The sequence below is a fragment of the Cricetulus griseus genome, chromosome 4 (assembly GCF_003668045.3).
Source record: "Cricetulus griseus strain 17A/GY chromosome 4, alternate assembly CriGri-PICRH-1.0, whole genome shotgun sequence".
Taxonomy (NCBI): domain Eukaryota; kingdom Metazoa; phylum Chordata; class Mammalia; order Rodentia; family Cricetidae; genus Cricetulus; species Cricetulus griseus.
The window spans coordinates 153,192,758-153,209,413 of record NC_048597.1 but is presented as its reverse complement, the minus strand read 5'-3'; the positions used below and the strand labels follow the sequence as shown (position 1 = coordinate 153,209,413).

Here is a 16,656-nt window from a genome sequence, read left to right as displayed (position 1 = left end):
TGCCATTCTCCTGCCTCTGCCACATCTTCTTGATGATCTATCTTGACTCTATTTTTCTCACCCTGCAACCCAGAGTGAATTGAGCAAAAAACCAGCTAAGTAATCCCAAGCTTTCCTGAAGCAAGGTTTCTTGGTTTTGCCTATACTTGTTTGCAAGGGGCCTAATGCAAGATTGGAGTATATTTGATTTAAAAAACAGCATATCAACAGCAACAGTACAAATAGCTATGTTTTATAAGGCTCAGGAAGATCATTCAAAGTATTAACTGATAGAGAAATCACAAGATGTTTCTAGAACACAGGGGAAACAGAGTCCTTAGAAATGTTTTTGACAACCTAATTGTAGAATAACAATCTTTTACTAAAAATGTTGTAACTTCTCCAAAAGTTTCATTTGTCTAGATAAATATGGCCTGCAGTGCAAAACAAACCCTTAATAAGGTTGAAATGCATGGTGGTTATGCTTTATTTATAATAGGCTCATGTTTCTCCAGAAATTTTTAATTTTTCTCTCATTCTCAACATTTTTAATTTCCCAAGTGCCTGGGACACAACTTGAAAGTAAAACACTTTTAAAAAATCGCCATCAAAGAGAGGTCTTGATAAGGGACAACAAATTTTTACTGGTTTCACAGGACAACCTATTTACAATTTGCTTGGATGGAAAACAAATTCACTACTGAAGCATTCTGATCCTCTAGCTCTACATGTCTAGATGCTGGTGAGAAGCTAGAGGGAATGTCTGGGCTCTTAATTTACTTATCCTATTTAGAAAGAAAGCCACTTGAGTCACCCTGGCTCACTTTCCTCAGTATTCGTCATATTGCATTTCCTTCAGCCTCTGAGTGTGTTTCTATGTAAACAAACTACGGAGTTCACTTGGGGATAGAAGTCACAGTATTTGAGATTACAAAGACCTATTAGATCATCCGGTCTGGCCCACAAGAGATAGTCTCAAGATAGAGAACACAACCATTGGTCTCTGCCAAGAGGTCAAGAAGAAAGAGTTGGCAAAAAGATTTTCCATGCTGTTTTGGTTTTGAACTTATCTAATAGTGCTTTGGTCACTTCCCAAGTGGGCTAGTAAAGTTATCGTGAAGCAACTATGCTTATCTAGGTTGATAACCTTCCACACACCCCCATTTGTTGAAGAAATGATCTTGTTTGCAAAATATGAAGCATGAAGGCACTGCTCTTTGAACTTCCCAAGCACTTTCCTTGCAGTAAATAAAGTTAAAGGGTAAGTTCTTGTCTGCTGTTTCTCCTCAGCTCTATGTCAGAGAAACCTGATATCCCACCATTGGCTTTAACAAAGTGGGAATGGAGATAATAGAATACAGTGTGGTTAAGGCTTAGTGCTCCAAAGTAGTGTCCATTTCCATTTCCATTCTTCAAAGAATCAAGTAGAAAGGAATTTAGCATTGTGATAAATGACAATGTGAAACAATAAAGGAACCCTAAGTAACTAAAGGCAACACTCAGTCAGATAACTATCTTCTTTGTTCTGAGTTCTTCTGTCTTATTTTACATACAATTGACAGGTTCCACTTATCTAGGTTATATCCAGAAATATTGTCAATATTACTAAAAAAGTAAGAGCCACATGTGAGCTAAACATATATACAGACACATGTACACACGGGCACATATGTACAGAGGAAATAATAATATGGAGTAGGGAATGATCCAGTGACATAAAAGATAAATTAGGAGAAAAAAGCAGATCCAAACATTTTACACATAATTATTCCCCCTTTACTACACACAAATCAACATAGCCCTGAACGGAAATACGTTTTTATTGAGTTAGAACTTCCAGTGTCAGCAGTGAGTTAGATTATTTTGATAGAATTGCTGTGGGGGAAAAAATTGTGGCCCTTGACATCCATGAGTTTACATCCCACAACAAAAGTTTACATTCCATTTTAGCATATAACAAATCTGAGGATTTAATGGGAACTCTGCATGGCTATCCATTGGCCCCAAGTTCGTGCTGCAAACTAAGCCCTTTGCCAGGTTTGCTGGAGAATGAGAAAGGATGTGGTCCCTGCCGTTCCTAGTCCCATGGTTTTATGGAAAAGACAATCATCTACTCCCACACCCCTGTCTCCTACAGCATGGAATGTGGTGACATTTATACAATGACACACTTCTGTTAACTTGCCTATGTTAACTTTAGAAAATGAACTGAAGTTTGAAGAAAAACAAACTTCCCTCTGTTTCCCCAATCTGAATGTAGCGACACATAGATTGCTTTATAAAAATTGGGCAGAGATAAAAGAAGTCCAGAAGGATAAAGGGTCCTTAGGCTAGGACAAGCAGGAAATCCTTGCACCCTTGGGCCTGAGAGAGTAAGAAGAGGAACTGATAATTAGAAGCTGAAGAAGTCAAAGCTGGAGCTACCAGGGATAGCTATGGTCAGTGAGGTCCTGTTGCATCTGTGGCCTTCCAGAAGACATCCAGGGGGATGCAGAGCCCAAACTTTATTCTAGAGCTTCCCTCCAACTCCTTTCTGGTGACTTCTGTGGTTAAACACAGTGAGAAGCAATAGGGGAGGGGTGCTGTAGAGGTTCTACATGAAGGAGTCACTGAGGCACAGAAATGCATAGGAGAAAAGAACTGGCAAGGAAATACAGAGCCCACAAAGCCAACTGAACTTAGAACCATGCAAGGTCACAGGACAATGTGTGTGCTGTATTCAGAACTGAACATGTCGGTAGATTGGTTAAGAGCAATGCTCCATTTGCAGCGTAACATTTTGGCACTTTCCCACTAGAAGACTTCAAAGCCAAATTTGTGTGTATTTCCAACTCAAGCCATAGAGCATAAATGGTAAAGTTAAGCTGAGCCAGTATTCTGCCAAGCTGAGGTTTGTAATTGGCACTTTTACATGTCAAATAATTCCACAGGATAAATTTAGCTTTATAATGCTGACCTCAGAACACACAAGGTTCAGAATAACTTACAAACCTTAAGAAATGTTAAACTGGGTTCAGAATGTTTTTTATCTCTAATTAGAATATATTCTTTATTTTAATAGGTATTGTCCTAGTTAAAGCTATCATTGTTGTGATGAAACATTGTGACAAAAAGCAAGTAGAGGAGGAAAGAGTTTATTTACATTTCCACAACACAGTCTATCACTGAAGGAAGTCAGGACAGGAATTCAAATAGGGAAGGAACCTGGAGGCAGGAGCTAATGCAGAGGCCACCGAGGAATTTTGCTTACTGTCTTGCTCTTCATAGCTTGCTCGGCCTGCTTTCTTACAGAACCCAGGATCATCATCCCAGGGTTGGCACTATCCACAATGGATCACTAATTAAGAATATGCCATATAGGCTTGCCCACAGTCTGATCTTATGGAGGCATCTTCCCAATTGAGGCTTCCTTCTCTAAGATGACTCTAGCTTTTGTCAAGTTAACATAAAAGTACCCAGCACAGGTAGTCATTCACACATCTCATATAAGAACAGCCTAGTAAAACAACTAGCTAAAAATCTTTGATTTTTAGACACAGCAGGTGATAAAAGTTTATTTTTCAGGAAGTCATTTTTTAACTTTCTGTTCGGTGTTTAGGGATATTATTTTCTTAATTAAAATTATTATTATTATTTGTATTTGTACATGTATGTGTGCTGTGTGAAGACAGAGATAGAGACACAGAGACAGAAAGTGAGACAGTGACACACAGAGAGAGAGAGAGAGAGACAGAGCATATGTCCCATGGTTGTCTGAAGAATTCTTCCAGGAGTCACAGCTCTGTCCTTCAATTATGAGATCAGGGAATCAGACATAGGTTGTTTGGTTTGTGCAACAAGAGCTTTGACCTCCTAAGCCACCTCATCATCTCTGCATTCCTTTAATTATGCTTGATTCAATGGGTTTCACATAGAGATTTCACCATATTGGCAACACCCAATTATATAATAATAAAGAGCTACAAATAGGTTAAGACTCTCCACCTTTTAGAGTTTGTAGAACATGCATTTGAGAACACCATCAGGTCTCCACGTGGCTTGTCCACATGACTATAGCAGGTCAGCCTCATTACTGAACATGAGTTGCCCCAGTTTGGAATTCCAGTTATGATTTGAATTCTATACATTTTATTCAAATTTACAAGTGGCAACCACAGAACACTTGGGGCCTTATTCATCAAACAATGAGACATTCTAGAGTTCTTGGAGCTGATAAACATGTGGTCTGGCTGCCCTTGATGCACAGGAATCAACATTTAGTGTGGTATTGCAGTGTATTGGCCTAGTGTGGAAATGTCTCTGCAAGTTTCCAATTCAAAGTCAGAGCTGAATCTCCAGCCACATTCTTCTGTCCCCACTATCACCAAAACCAACAGTACAGTTAACTCCTAGGTATCACCAGCAAGAGCTATCCTCCAATGTTTGAAAGATCAGATGTACCACAGGAATTTTGAGAACTGTTTCATAAATCTAAACTGGCCACATAAACCTGCAGACAGATTCCTGATCTAGAATTTGCCACTGAACAAAAAATTCTTTAGTTCCTAAAGAAAAGGAATATCTTAATTTTAATTTTTTATCACAACCATAAGTGTTAAAACGGAACTCTTTTTAAAGTTCCCTGGGAACAAGAAGAGAGTTTGACTAAGATTCATTCCCCCCAGGGTCAACTGACACATAAATAAATAGTAAAAGCACAGAATATGACATCATGTGTTCTTTCTGCCATCATGTAGATTACAGAGTCCCTTGCAGGTAATTTTAAGAGTGAAACAACTCATCAGAGCCATAACTTACTGGTTCTTTCTTTTCTTTCTTTCTTTCTTTCTTTCTTTCTTTCTTTCTTTCTTTCTTTCTTCCTTCCTTCCTTCCTTCCTTCCTTCCTTCCTTCCTTTCTTTCTCTCTGTCTTAGTTTCTTTCCATAAGCATATCCATTTGTGCTCCTTCTACCTGAAGAACAGAGCGGAGGAGGAAAGCACGATGCATCTATGTGCGATAAGAAGGAAAAAAACCATCTGTGCATCCGAAACCTTTTAGGGTCACACTTAAGAAAAATACCACTTGGAGCTTTTCAGTGTGTTTGTTCATAATCCTCTTTCCCTAAGTTACATTTGTAAAGGTTGCATCTCCTCCCCCCTGATAGAACCACAGCATTTATTAAAGCAATACAGAGAAAACTGAGAATACTGAAGCCTACCAGTAGACAATGCCCCAGCCTTATCAGACACCATATTAGGTGAACTTCTCCCCTTCTCTGCCCTGCCTTAATGCACCATATAGAGAGGGCTCTCATGTTGTAAAGATGTCACATATATTTTCTCTTCACTCAGAGCTTCCTGAATAAAGAGAGATCATTTGTCTCCATGGTGTTTTGCCATTAACAGTATCAGAGCTGCTGGAACACAATGGGAGATGTGTTTTCCCTTAACCTCTTGACTCAGAGATGTCCTGATGCTAAACGTTATTGCATTTTGCATTAGCCCAGAACAGTGGGAGATCAGCAATGGATGCAAAAGGGCTGAGAAGAGACAAGGCAGCTCTCATGTGCTCCACACTGCAGTTGGTGGCAGAGCACTAATGCATAATATTCATTTGGAGAAGGCACAAACGGAAATGAAGGAAGGAGGTGGTGAGTTGTGCCTTTCTCATCCTTTCCATCACTGAGATAATATGCCCTGAAAGTGATCACAGTGCTTGATTATACATGTTACCTTGGCAGAGGCTAATTTACTTTTTTCTGTTACCCTAGTGATCTAAAAACCATGGAAGGAGCAACGGGATTCTCACTGCCTCTCTGGCTATCTCTTCCACTGCCTTAATGTTACCCTTGGGGTCAGTAGCCTGATATGGTAACCATTGCTGCAAACTCCTCCCTACCATCTTGCCCACGTCTCTTTGACAGTATAGGAATTGAATTGGGAAACTATCTTCCCATGTTATAGGACGGGTGTATGGCAGAGACTCAGAAGTAAGGGTCTACTGTGTACAAGCAATGATTCCTCAGTGAGCATCTCAGAATTGCACATTTCTCAACACTGCAGGCATCTCAGAAATTATCTAGCTCTATTCACAGCTGTTTGCATTTGGATGATGAATCTCAGGAATTCAAATGACTTGACTATGGCAACATGAGTGACAGCAGCCATACTCCCAGATAGATTCCCTTTACACGGGCTGTGGAAGGGTATTCTGTTGAATGAGTGATAGTGTAGTATGATTTTCAGGAGTATACTTAATGTTATGATGTCTCTGTTTCTAAAATACAGCTTCAGTGCCATACCACAGAGTCGTCTATTAATGAAGGGAACAAAGGTATAGCTTAGGGAAAAGACCTTATCTTTTTATTAAATAGTTTATTTTTATTTTATCTGCATTGGTGTTATGCCTGCATGTATGTCTGTATTAGGGTGTCAGATCTTGGAATTACAGACAGTTGTGAACTGTCATATGGGTACTGGGAACTCCCCAGGTCCTCTGGAAGAGCAGTCAGTGCTCTTAACTGCTGAGCCATCTCTTCAGGCTTATCTAAGGAGGCCTGAAAAGTGTGATATTCTGACCTGGAATTAGAGCTTGTAATCTACTCAGTGTGGGTGCCAGGAACTGAACTTGAGTGCTCTACAAGAGTGGTGTGTACTCTTAACTCTCCACGTTGTTTTTTACAGGGCTGTTCTTTTTTCTTTTCATTTTTTTCATTTAAATTAGAAACAAGATTGTTTCACATGTCAATTCCAGTTACCTGTCCCTCCCCTCCTCCCCTGCCCCCTATTAACACCCTATCCCATACCTTTTCCTATCCTATACCTTTTCCTATCCCATACCTTTTCTGCGCCCCAGTGAGGGTGAGGCCTTCCATGGGGATACTCAGAGTCTGTCCTAGCCTTTGGAATAGGGCCTAGGCCCTCCCCAGTGTGTCTAGGCTGAACTCTCCACATTTTTTAGAAGAAGACTTATATGGACACTAAAGGAGCAGTTGAACATATCTATTTAAAGACAACAAGCCATTCCCAGGTATCTTTTCCCCCATTTGTGCACCCAGAAATTTGAGGTTAAGAAGTATAAAAATAAAATTCCATATGACCCCACTATATCACTTCTGGGTGCATAACCATAGAATCTAAGTCAGCATAGCACAAAGATAATTGTATACTCATATTTATTGTAGCCAGTCTATGATTGTCAAGGAATGAGACAGCCTAGAATAGCATCAACAGATAAATGGATACAGAAAATTCACCACCTGTACACAACAAGATGTAAAGGGGAAACAAGATGTTATTCAACCAAAGAGAATGAAAACATGGGGCTGGGGATCTAGTGTAGTCAGTAAAGCACTTGCCTGGCACCCAGGAATCCCTTGGTTTAATCCCCAAAGAAGGCATAGAAGTACATTCCTGTAATCCCACACCTGGGATGCGAAAGCCAAGGGATCAAAAGTTCTAGGTCATCTTTAGCCACATAGAAAGCTGAAGGCCAGCCTTGGGTGCACTGGACTGTGTCTCAAAGCACAAAGGAAAGAAAGAGTGGGGGAGGGGATCAGATAATTTGCCGAAAATGAATGGAATGAGAGACTATCATGCTAAGTGAAATAATAGACTTGGGAACACAAGCTTCATGTGCTTTCTTGCACATGTGGAATCTAGAAGAAAAGGGAAAAAAGATAAAATTGGAAGGGGAAATATTTGGGAAGAGGAAGGGGAATGTTAAGGAAGTGTGAAAGGGAGACGAATATGGGAGAATAAAATATCTGAAAAACTAAGTATTTCTTATGCAATATCATTGCTGCTCAGGGGTATGTACCGTGTGCTGATACGATCAAACTCACTTAAGAGTTGACTAGATACTGAGGACTCATAGTGATTGAACTGAGTTTCTTACTTCTCCTTGAGGCTCCAGAGAGCCAAGTGAGGGATGGGTCAAGACCAACTTTGAGAAGACAGTGCCGTGTCTTTGAAGTGCATGCTCAGTACAAAGATGGGACTGAGGCATTAAAATCTATAGCAATGAACCGAGAGAAAGGGTAATCAGATAACTAAAACTTCAAATTTGTGAATGAGTTGTCATCAAGGAAACTTTCAAACTTCTCCTAAAAATGTCCGGTTTCCTTAAACTGCTTTGGTAAACATACCATACACAGCGAAGATCAAGACGCCAGCCACAAGGAGATGTTTTGAAGATTGTCAGTATATATTAGAATATGGCTGGATTGAATAAATGGATTATAAAATAAATTGGAATTTCTATTACCAATATAGGTCTTTCTTTTTTAACTTTCTTTTGATTTATTCTTTGTGTCTTTCAAAGTATCATTGGTCTGGTTTGAGGCCCCTGGTCTCTGCTACACCATTGACACTGGACCCTCACTGGTACTCTTCCTGGGCATCCTGTCACTGCTCTGTGTTGTGGAGATCCTTCAGCTCTGGGTCCCCAGGACTGACCTCACTCCCTCTCCACTCAGTGCTCCAGCAGATCACAGATGGGGTGGATGTTGGGATGAGCCAACACATAACCCTAGTTCTGGGTCTGGGTACTTGCAGGGTTGGTCAGCCCGCCAGCTCTCCTGTCTTCACCACCAGGGTAAGCTCTCCAGCATTGCTCTGGCTAGTTCACCCACTGCAGTGATGAGCAGGAGGTGGGGCCAGTTCTTCTGTTTTCCAGTCCTCAGGGTTGGCTCTCCCATACCTACACCTTCAGGGATGGCTCTATGGTGCTGCCCAAGTAAGGTGTAAGGGAAACTTTCCCAGAGTGCTGCAGCTAATGAGGGGCAGGAACAGCTCTCCTGCTCTCAAGACCTCAGGGCCAGCTCTCCCACCTGCCTCGAGTATTGATGGGGGCAATATAAGTCTTATAATTTTTATCTTTCATACCTTTTGTTTTGTTTTGTTTTGTTTTGTTTTGTTTTGTTTTGTTCAGACTAAGTCTTACTCTCCAACTCAAGGTGAACTAGAATTCACTATATAATATAGACTGGCCTTAAACTCATGGCAATCCTCCTGTCTCACTCTGCTTTTCCAAGTGCCAAAATTACAAGGAAGACCACCATGTCTAACTTGATATTTAGAAGTTATCCTGCTAAAGCTTTCTTTATTCCTTCACAAACCCCAGGATTAATTCCCAGAAGATATTATGAACATTTGTATATTGGTATGTTTGAGAGTTTGGGGGCTACGAATGATCTTTAGCTAAAATGCAGTGAAGAGTTGTCCAGGAACAGAACAAATGCTTACCTAAAATGAAACTAAGGAGTCTTTGGACACACACTTGAAAACCCTGATGAAATGGATACTAAGATGTAGTTTCCAATGTATTTATTTATCTTGCAGTTCTAACCTCTGCTCTACCATAAGCTGCTGAGTAAAAACCACTTCACTGGAAGTGCCTGGACACAATGCCATAGAACACTAAGGGCCATCACTAGAACTCAGGTGGATGCAACCTATTAACAAAACAGTAAATGAGCAATCATACCAGCATGGCTTTGTCTTCAGAGTGGGGACCATCTCAGCACTCAGATGCTTGTGGGCACCACTGGTATGAGAATCCACCCAAGTTTATGCTGCTGAAAGGAGGAAACTTTATTGTCTTACACAGGGGATGATGACATATAAAGCTTTGTAGATGCATAAGCAGAACCAAGTAGATCCTTGTATGTCAAGTGACTGCACATGTCAAATGTACAAACTGTTATTCAACACATACAGGTCATCAATGTATTGCATGTCAAACTTGCAGTTAATGTTGTAAAACCAAGTCTTTGTATTGAATGTTTATTCTAGCTGCCAGAAATTAAATTACTTAACTAAGTACCCTCTGACTAGCTATGTGAGTTCTCGGACTGGTTGTGGTACTCAATGCAAGCTGAGAGGTTAGTCTAAAACAAGTGGCATGTCCCCCATTCCAGGCACTGGCCATCACCATGAAATGACCCTGCATTTTGATATAATCAGTATTGGAGTGAGCATCACTCCAGCCTCTAGACATTGTTCTGTAGAACGTTGGGGCATATATCATCAATAAAGTTATAATAAGGAAGTCAGAGGCCAGCTTAGCTTAAAACATAAACCATGAACTCAAAACATTGCTCTGGAACCTGGAGGGTTCCTCTCATGGGGGGAACACTATCATTTTCAATTCAATGATATCCAAAAAAAAGGTAACATAGTGGCAAAAAGATGGCCCAAATTTGTATCTCCTTTCTTAACTTACATCTTTTTCTGTGACTCTAAAGGTATTCCTCCCTGCCCCCAACCACACCCCTGGCTTCGGGATTGGCTATGTGTCTTCCTTTGACCACAAAGTACTAGCAGACAAAACAAGCAGAAGCTTACAAAATCCTCAAGACTCCTGGATTTATCTTGCTTTTACTTCTCCAGCTTTCCTTGAAGACATGCTAGGTCTAGCTACTTGGAGAATGTGATGTGGCCAAGAACTTAGTTACCCAAGCAGCCCATCCTACACTGGAATGAATCAGCCAATCCAAGGCCATAACAATTGCCACATTAAAACAGACTCATAGGCTAAGACTGTTGTTCATTATTGGCTATCCATATAGCTCAATATGCAAAATTATTGTGATGCTGGACAAATGATAGTCAATTTGTGAAAATAAAATCCAACCCAAAGAAACTGAACATGAAAATACAGCAAGGATACAAGGATGAAACAAACTTGAATTCTAAAATACCAGTAAAATAACTTCACTCAGTCTTACCTTTCAAAGGCTTTCCTAGGAAAAAAAAGACCCGGAGAAATCATGGTTCGTTCTTGCCATGTTGGTTTGTGCAAGTCCCAAGGAAAGCTAGGAGGCTGTACAGTTATCTCCCTTGATGTAACTCTAAACTATACAACCTACTACCTCAACCTGGGAACATGCCGTCACAATGGCTGGAAAACTACCATTTCTTAAGCTCTGCAATTTCAAGTTAGTCTTACAAAGGTCCTTCATGCCTACTTAGGTCATTCATAAGAAATAACACATTAGAGTGCTGACCAAGCAAAAAGGTAGAGAAACCACCACAGGAACTCTGGCTTGATATTGCTCTGTGGTAGGAAAGGGACATATATTGGGGACTGGTACCCTGGAAACTTTATATTCATAGACATTGTAGTAGTATCATCTAATGGTTGTTCTGATCAGTATAGCAGTCTCCGATATCCATTGAAGCAACGGAAAAACTGGTGTCTAAACTTAGATAATTTGGAAAAGAAGTTTTTGGAAACCATAAATTTCTTGAACAGCTTAAACTCTGAAATTTCATGAGGGTCAGTAAAAGAGGGGAAATGGATGAAGTCAAAACAGTGAAACAATTGAACACAGTATTCTAAACAAAGCAGAGAGAACATAGATGCCATGTCAAACCTGTAAATATATACAATACAACATTCTCCTACTGATAAAATGCCCTCCTTCCCAGAGTTATTCCAGAATCTTGTAATATTTGTTCCCCTGATGATTTATTTAGCATCTTATGAAAATGAGCCCTGTTCTTCTCATTATAAGAGAATGAGGTAAACATCTCTGATGGAATGTTGAGATCTCGCCCTCCTCAGTTCCAGTGAGATGCTGGTGCGGCAGAAAGACTCATGCAAGATGAGTGATCCCCCAACTACACATCTACTTGCATTTGGTCTGATGTTTGTGTGGCCTGTGGCCATTTCTTCTCTTTGCCTAGCTGAACTCTCATCATGACTTGTCATGATGTGTGCTGGTGTGTCTGAACACACTGGGAGCCTAACTCCATCACACTGGTCTGTTCAAAGAGATACTCTACCCCAAGGACCAAGAAGTATTTGTTCATGCTCCTCTCCTCTCCTTGACTGGGATGGGTTTTCCAATTTTGCTAACTTTAGACTCTTGCCCTGCCTTCCAAAATAGAGATGCTTTCTGAGGAGGCTACCTTTGTTGGATCAAAGCTACCTAGTTTCCTGAGTGTTTGGGGGAGGTAGGAGGGTATTTTTATCAAGGAAACTTTGATGCATCCTTTAGAACTCAGTACAAAGAATTATTTCTCTGATTACCTCACAATCTCGAACCTAATTGTCATATCCTTGCCTTGTAACTTATCTGTTGTGTCATTCATTAGACCCTGAGTTATACTTTTAACATCTAGGACTACCATCATAGCTACTACTTGGTACTTGGCAGAAGAGGATAGACAGAAATACAGATAAATTATACACACACACACACACACATATATATATAATATATATATATATTATATATATACCAAAACAAGAATATATATGAATGGATACATGGGGTATAAAAAAATCAAAGATCAGAATATATATATATATATATATATATATATATACATATGTACATATATATGCTATGGATATATATTCATATACATATTCAAAGCAAAAATATAACATGAATGGATAAATGGGGTATAAAAAATCAAAAGATAAGGGCTGAGTGATTTTTATACCCAACCCCTTATTGTTTTCCTAATATTAGAACATCATTCCTGGTAAGATGGATTTGCTATCACGACTCCAAATGGGAGAAAAATCACAGTGAGTGAATTCATCCTGACCAGGCCACTCGAATTCCTGGATCTCATGTGGAAATACACAAAGGATTTCTGATTCTTCTGCCTCTAGACTTTCAATTATATAGAAGATCTAGTAGTCACTGAGCCCAGAAAGAGAAAATAGAATTTTTCTTTTTACTGGCAGTTTCTTTTATTATGCTGCATGGACAATTAAGCTGATGGTATAAACAAAAGAAAGAAACAGGCAGGGAAGGGAAGAATTATCAGAAAATGATGAACAAGAAAGGAAAAGCTCTTAATGTTCTGATGTGCTAGAATGCTGGGGGATTCCCTCACCGTACAGCTCAGACAGTTTTATAAATACCTGCAGATCAAAACATGGTTTCCTTCATGTGCAGCCTTGTTCTGGGGTCAAAGACTCAAAGAAGCTGGTCTAAAAACACTAATGGTTTTCAATATTCTGCTCTTTGGGTTGTGTGGATTTTCGTGTTTATTTGCACTGATTTTAGCCCATTATCATGTATTAGTGCAATTATAGTTCATTACGTAATTAGTGTAAATATTTTCAGGCATGCAATAACAACATGCAATTAAAATATGGAATGATGTCATAAAAATTCTTATTTAAAAGTGGCAGTAAAAAATTAAGTAGTATTCACAGCAGCTGTGTATCTTTAGCTATAATCTTTTATAGCCTGTAGCTTTTTTAAAAAGTACCTCCCATAGGTACTCTGAACACGTGAAATGTTGATCCCAACAGACTAAATATTAAAGTTTCCATGGTTGACAGCATCTCAACCAACACAGACACTGTGCATAGTGAGTGTGTACTTTATCTGCTTAGATATTGGGAAGCTGAGCACAGGCTTTAATTAAAATGTGATTCACAAGGGTTGTGTCTCTGCAACACCCATACACCTCTGCAAAGGGCTAGGGAAGCAAAGTCATGAAAAAGAAGTCTGAGTCATATATTTGTCATTTAGCAAAGGGATGAGCACAAAGTGAGCATCTATAAAGGTTTGTTGAATGAACGAATGAATGAACAAATGAGTGAATGAGTGAGTGGGTGAATGAATCTGATTTTTTTCTAGCTTGTGGCTACACCAAAAATAAAATGTAGCATTTTTCCAATCTCATGTTAGATACAAACATATCTTTGAAGAACTACTCATGTTGACTACTGTGCAAAATCTCAGTGCCATCTACAGTTACTTACAGGGGGTAAAAAGCATCTAAGATAGAGAGGCCAGGTGCTAGTTGAAGAAATGAGTCATAAGACAGATTCAGAAGACTCAACAATATGAAGAATGACAGGGAAACACACTGAAAAGAGAAATCACATTAACTTAAAATGTAAAGTGAACCATGCCACTTTCTCCCCCACATTAAGAAACACAGGACAATATTTTGAAATAGAAACAAGAAATGCTTTCAAAGCCCTTATCAGTTTGCCTCCCCACAAGCCTGATGGTAGAGGGCAAGCTATTGGACCAGATGCAATTTTTAGAGTAGAAATGAATTTGTTTCTGAGTTTGAAAAAAATTAGACAATACTCAGGTATGATGTCTTCGTGGATGTGTTTTAGCAATGAAGAGTTGGGGATTTTGCTGAGTTTGTTTTCTGCCCATTTGGCCCATGCCAAACTGGCTGTTAAAATATATTTTCAGAGCCTTTCTTGGGAGATCCTTGACATTATTTCACTTTCTGCTTCTTCCTGTAGGATACTTGGTGCACTGGGAGGGGGGGATCCCAGAGGAACAATTAACATTGAAGAAAAACCATTCATTCATGAACATGGAAGAAGGGAAAAATACTGAATTTCATCATCATGTAAAATATTTAATATCCTGTTTCTTGTGGCCGGGAGCCAGAGGCTTTCGGCTTCCTACTACAATATTTTCTAACCTGATGAATCAAATGTCTGAGGCTTTTAGAAATTTTGAAAGAGTAATGTGCCCCCCATTCCCCTAGTTGATTTACAAAACCTCCTTTAAAGAAGAAAAAAATCCAGCAGTCCAATTCTAGTTACATATTGTTCCTATACAAGTAACTCTGAGAGCTCAGGGTCCCTGTGGCTCCAACTCCCCAATCCCTGGTATACCTAACAGCAGCAAGCGAAGGGAATGATGGACACAAGTGTGACACTGCTCCATGTATCAAACAAACATTTAGGCAGCAGAGGTGCAGGCTTAACCTGTGGGCCATTTACTCGTTCCAGCCACTTCAAAGAGGCATATAAAGCAGGCCAAGTAGTGTTTGCAGAGTGGGTGGATAAAAGGCTGGGGCAGACAGTTCTGCAGGACACACATCAGTAAGGACAGTCGTTCTCTTCTGGATTAATGTCCCACCATTCCATAGGAAAGCTTTCTTGATAAGTTAAAAGTTGAGTCCTACAGACAACACTCCTCCATGCAAAGCAAAAAACCAAAGCACACATGGAAAGTGCACCATCTGTGTCTGGCCATGTTCTACTCTTTATACATACATGAGCTATATCAAGTCATTCCTGATGCAGAAATACAAAAATACCCAAAAAACAAAAAACAAAAAAACCCACAAACCCTTCTCATATATACTACAGAAGACTTCTAGCTGTCCTTGAACAGGGTGCCTCTTAAGAGGTGACAAAGTGTATCTATTCACAAGGGTTTCATATTGACTCTTTCTATTGTTATTGCTGAGAGAGCCTGCACAGAGAAACAAACAAAGTTCTTAAGGGAATTCTTGGTACCATGCTTGAGCAAAAGTGAATGTGAAAGTTCCAGAGCCATCTAGAATCCCATCAACTTTTCACCCTGGCTTCTGTTTAGACTCTTCTGCTCACATTGTTGGAATGAGACAAATATAGCCAGTTTTGCTTTGATCTGTGGTCAGCTTGGCTTTCCAGCCCTGGCACAATGGTGACATTTAAGAGGGGAAGGGATAAGATTATTTTCATTCCAGCCTTTTAAGCATGATAAAGATTTCAAAAACTGCTCTGGGCAGAATATGAATTTGGATGTAAACAGAATATCTTTTTCTGTTATTTTTTTGTTTTGTGGGTTTTTTCTTTCTTAAATTAAAAGGTCCTTCTTGGCTTGTTGCTGGGTATTTACAGTATAATTAGGCAGGTCAACTTGTTCATCTCCTTCAATCATTTTGTTTATTAACTCAAGGACCCAGTGGCCTGCACTTGCTGAATGATGGGGGAGGGGATTGCTGCAAGGTGCAACCCACACCACAGCCAGAACCCGAGCAGCGCTGTCAGCCAATCTTTATCACTTTCTGAAAAAGATCATCATAACTTTGAGAACAATTAGGCTCCCAGAAAACAAAACAAACCCTTGTGTATGTGTCTATCTACTCAGCACTCAGCAGTCAGCTGTCTGAATCCCTGGAATTCTTGCTGCCTCATTGCCAACCCAGTCTCCTAATCTGACAGCTGAGACCAGTTAGAGGCAACATGGGAGTCAGGGTGAGCCTCTTAATTAACCTCATCCATTGTGGCATAAAAAGGTCTGTTTCCTCCTCTTCAGACCCACTTTCCATTTCTACCACGCTGAAAGGCAACCGCAGGGAGACAAGGAGAGCAGGAGAAGGTGAGTGGATACTAGTTGCAAACAGGTAAAGCCCATGGACTGTGAGATTGCCTACCAGACACATACCTATAGACACAAGCTTGTGTGGACGATCAACACAAGTTCGGATCTACGGGTTTGTGGCAACAGGCTTCAGCATCTTCTCCTGTGTGGGGGTTGATTTATCTGAAGATAAAATGTTAAAACCATTAGTCCAAAAAAGAGTTTGTCATTGGGTCATATAGTCCAATGACAGATTATGCGATTGGGTCATTTCATGCCAGAGATGGAAAGGGGTTCAACCTACTCTCAAAAGGTGACCTTGGGATGGTCTCCTATTGTCTCTGGCAAACCTAGTTTTTTCATTCACTTGATGCATTGGCTTTGGGTGAACCTCATTTTATCAGAACCCTCATCTCTTTAGCCCAAGCTACTGTTAGTATGGCCAATTAGCAGAATGAGATAGAATCTGAAAGAGAGAACAAGTACCCTGATGCAGGGTAATTCTTTTAATTTCTGCAATTCTGTGGTAAAGGATACTGAGGTTGCCTCTTTGTAATTTTCATGTCAGAGAAAAAGCAAGTGGAATTAACTAGCAAGCACTGCTAAACAACTTGGAA

General features: G+C 39.9%; 1 long non-coding RNA gene and 2 other non-coding genes across 7 annotated transcripts in view; all 3 read right to left on the bottom strand.

The window, feature by feature from the left end:
* Positions 1–16,656, bottom strand: part of LOC103164390 — a 136,640-nt gene that overhangs the window by 48,437 nt on the left and 71,547 nt on the right. The window lies entirely within an intron of this gene.
* Positions 10,768–10,839, bottom strand: Mirlet7a-2 (microRNA let-7a-2). The gene has a single exon (NR_162736.1). It is a non-coding gene; the product is annotated as a microRNA let-7a-2 (primary transcript).
* On the bottom strand, positions 16,110–16,185 carry Mir100 (microRNA mir-100). The gene has a single exon (NR_105094.1). It is a non-coding gene; the product is annotated as a microRNA mir-100 (primary transcript).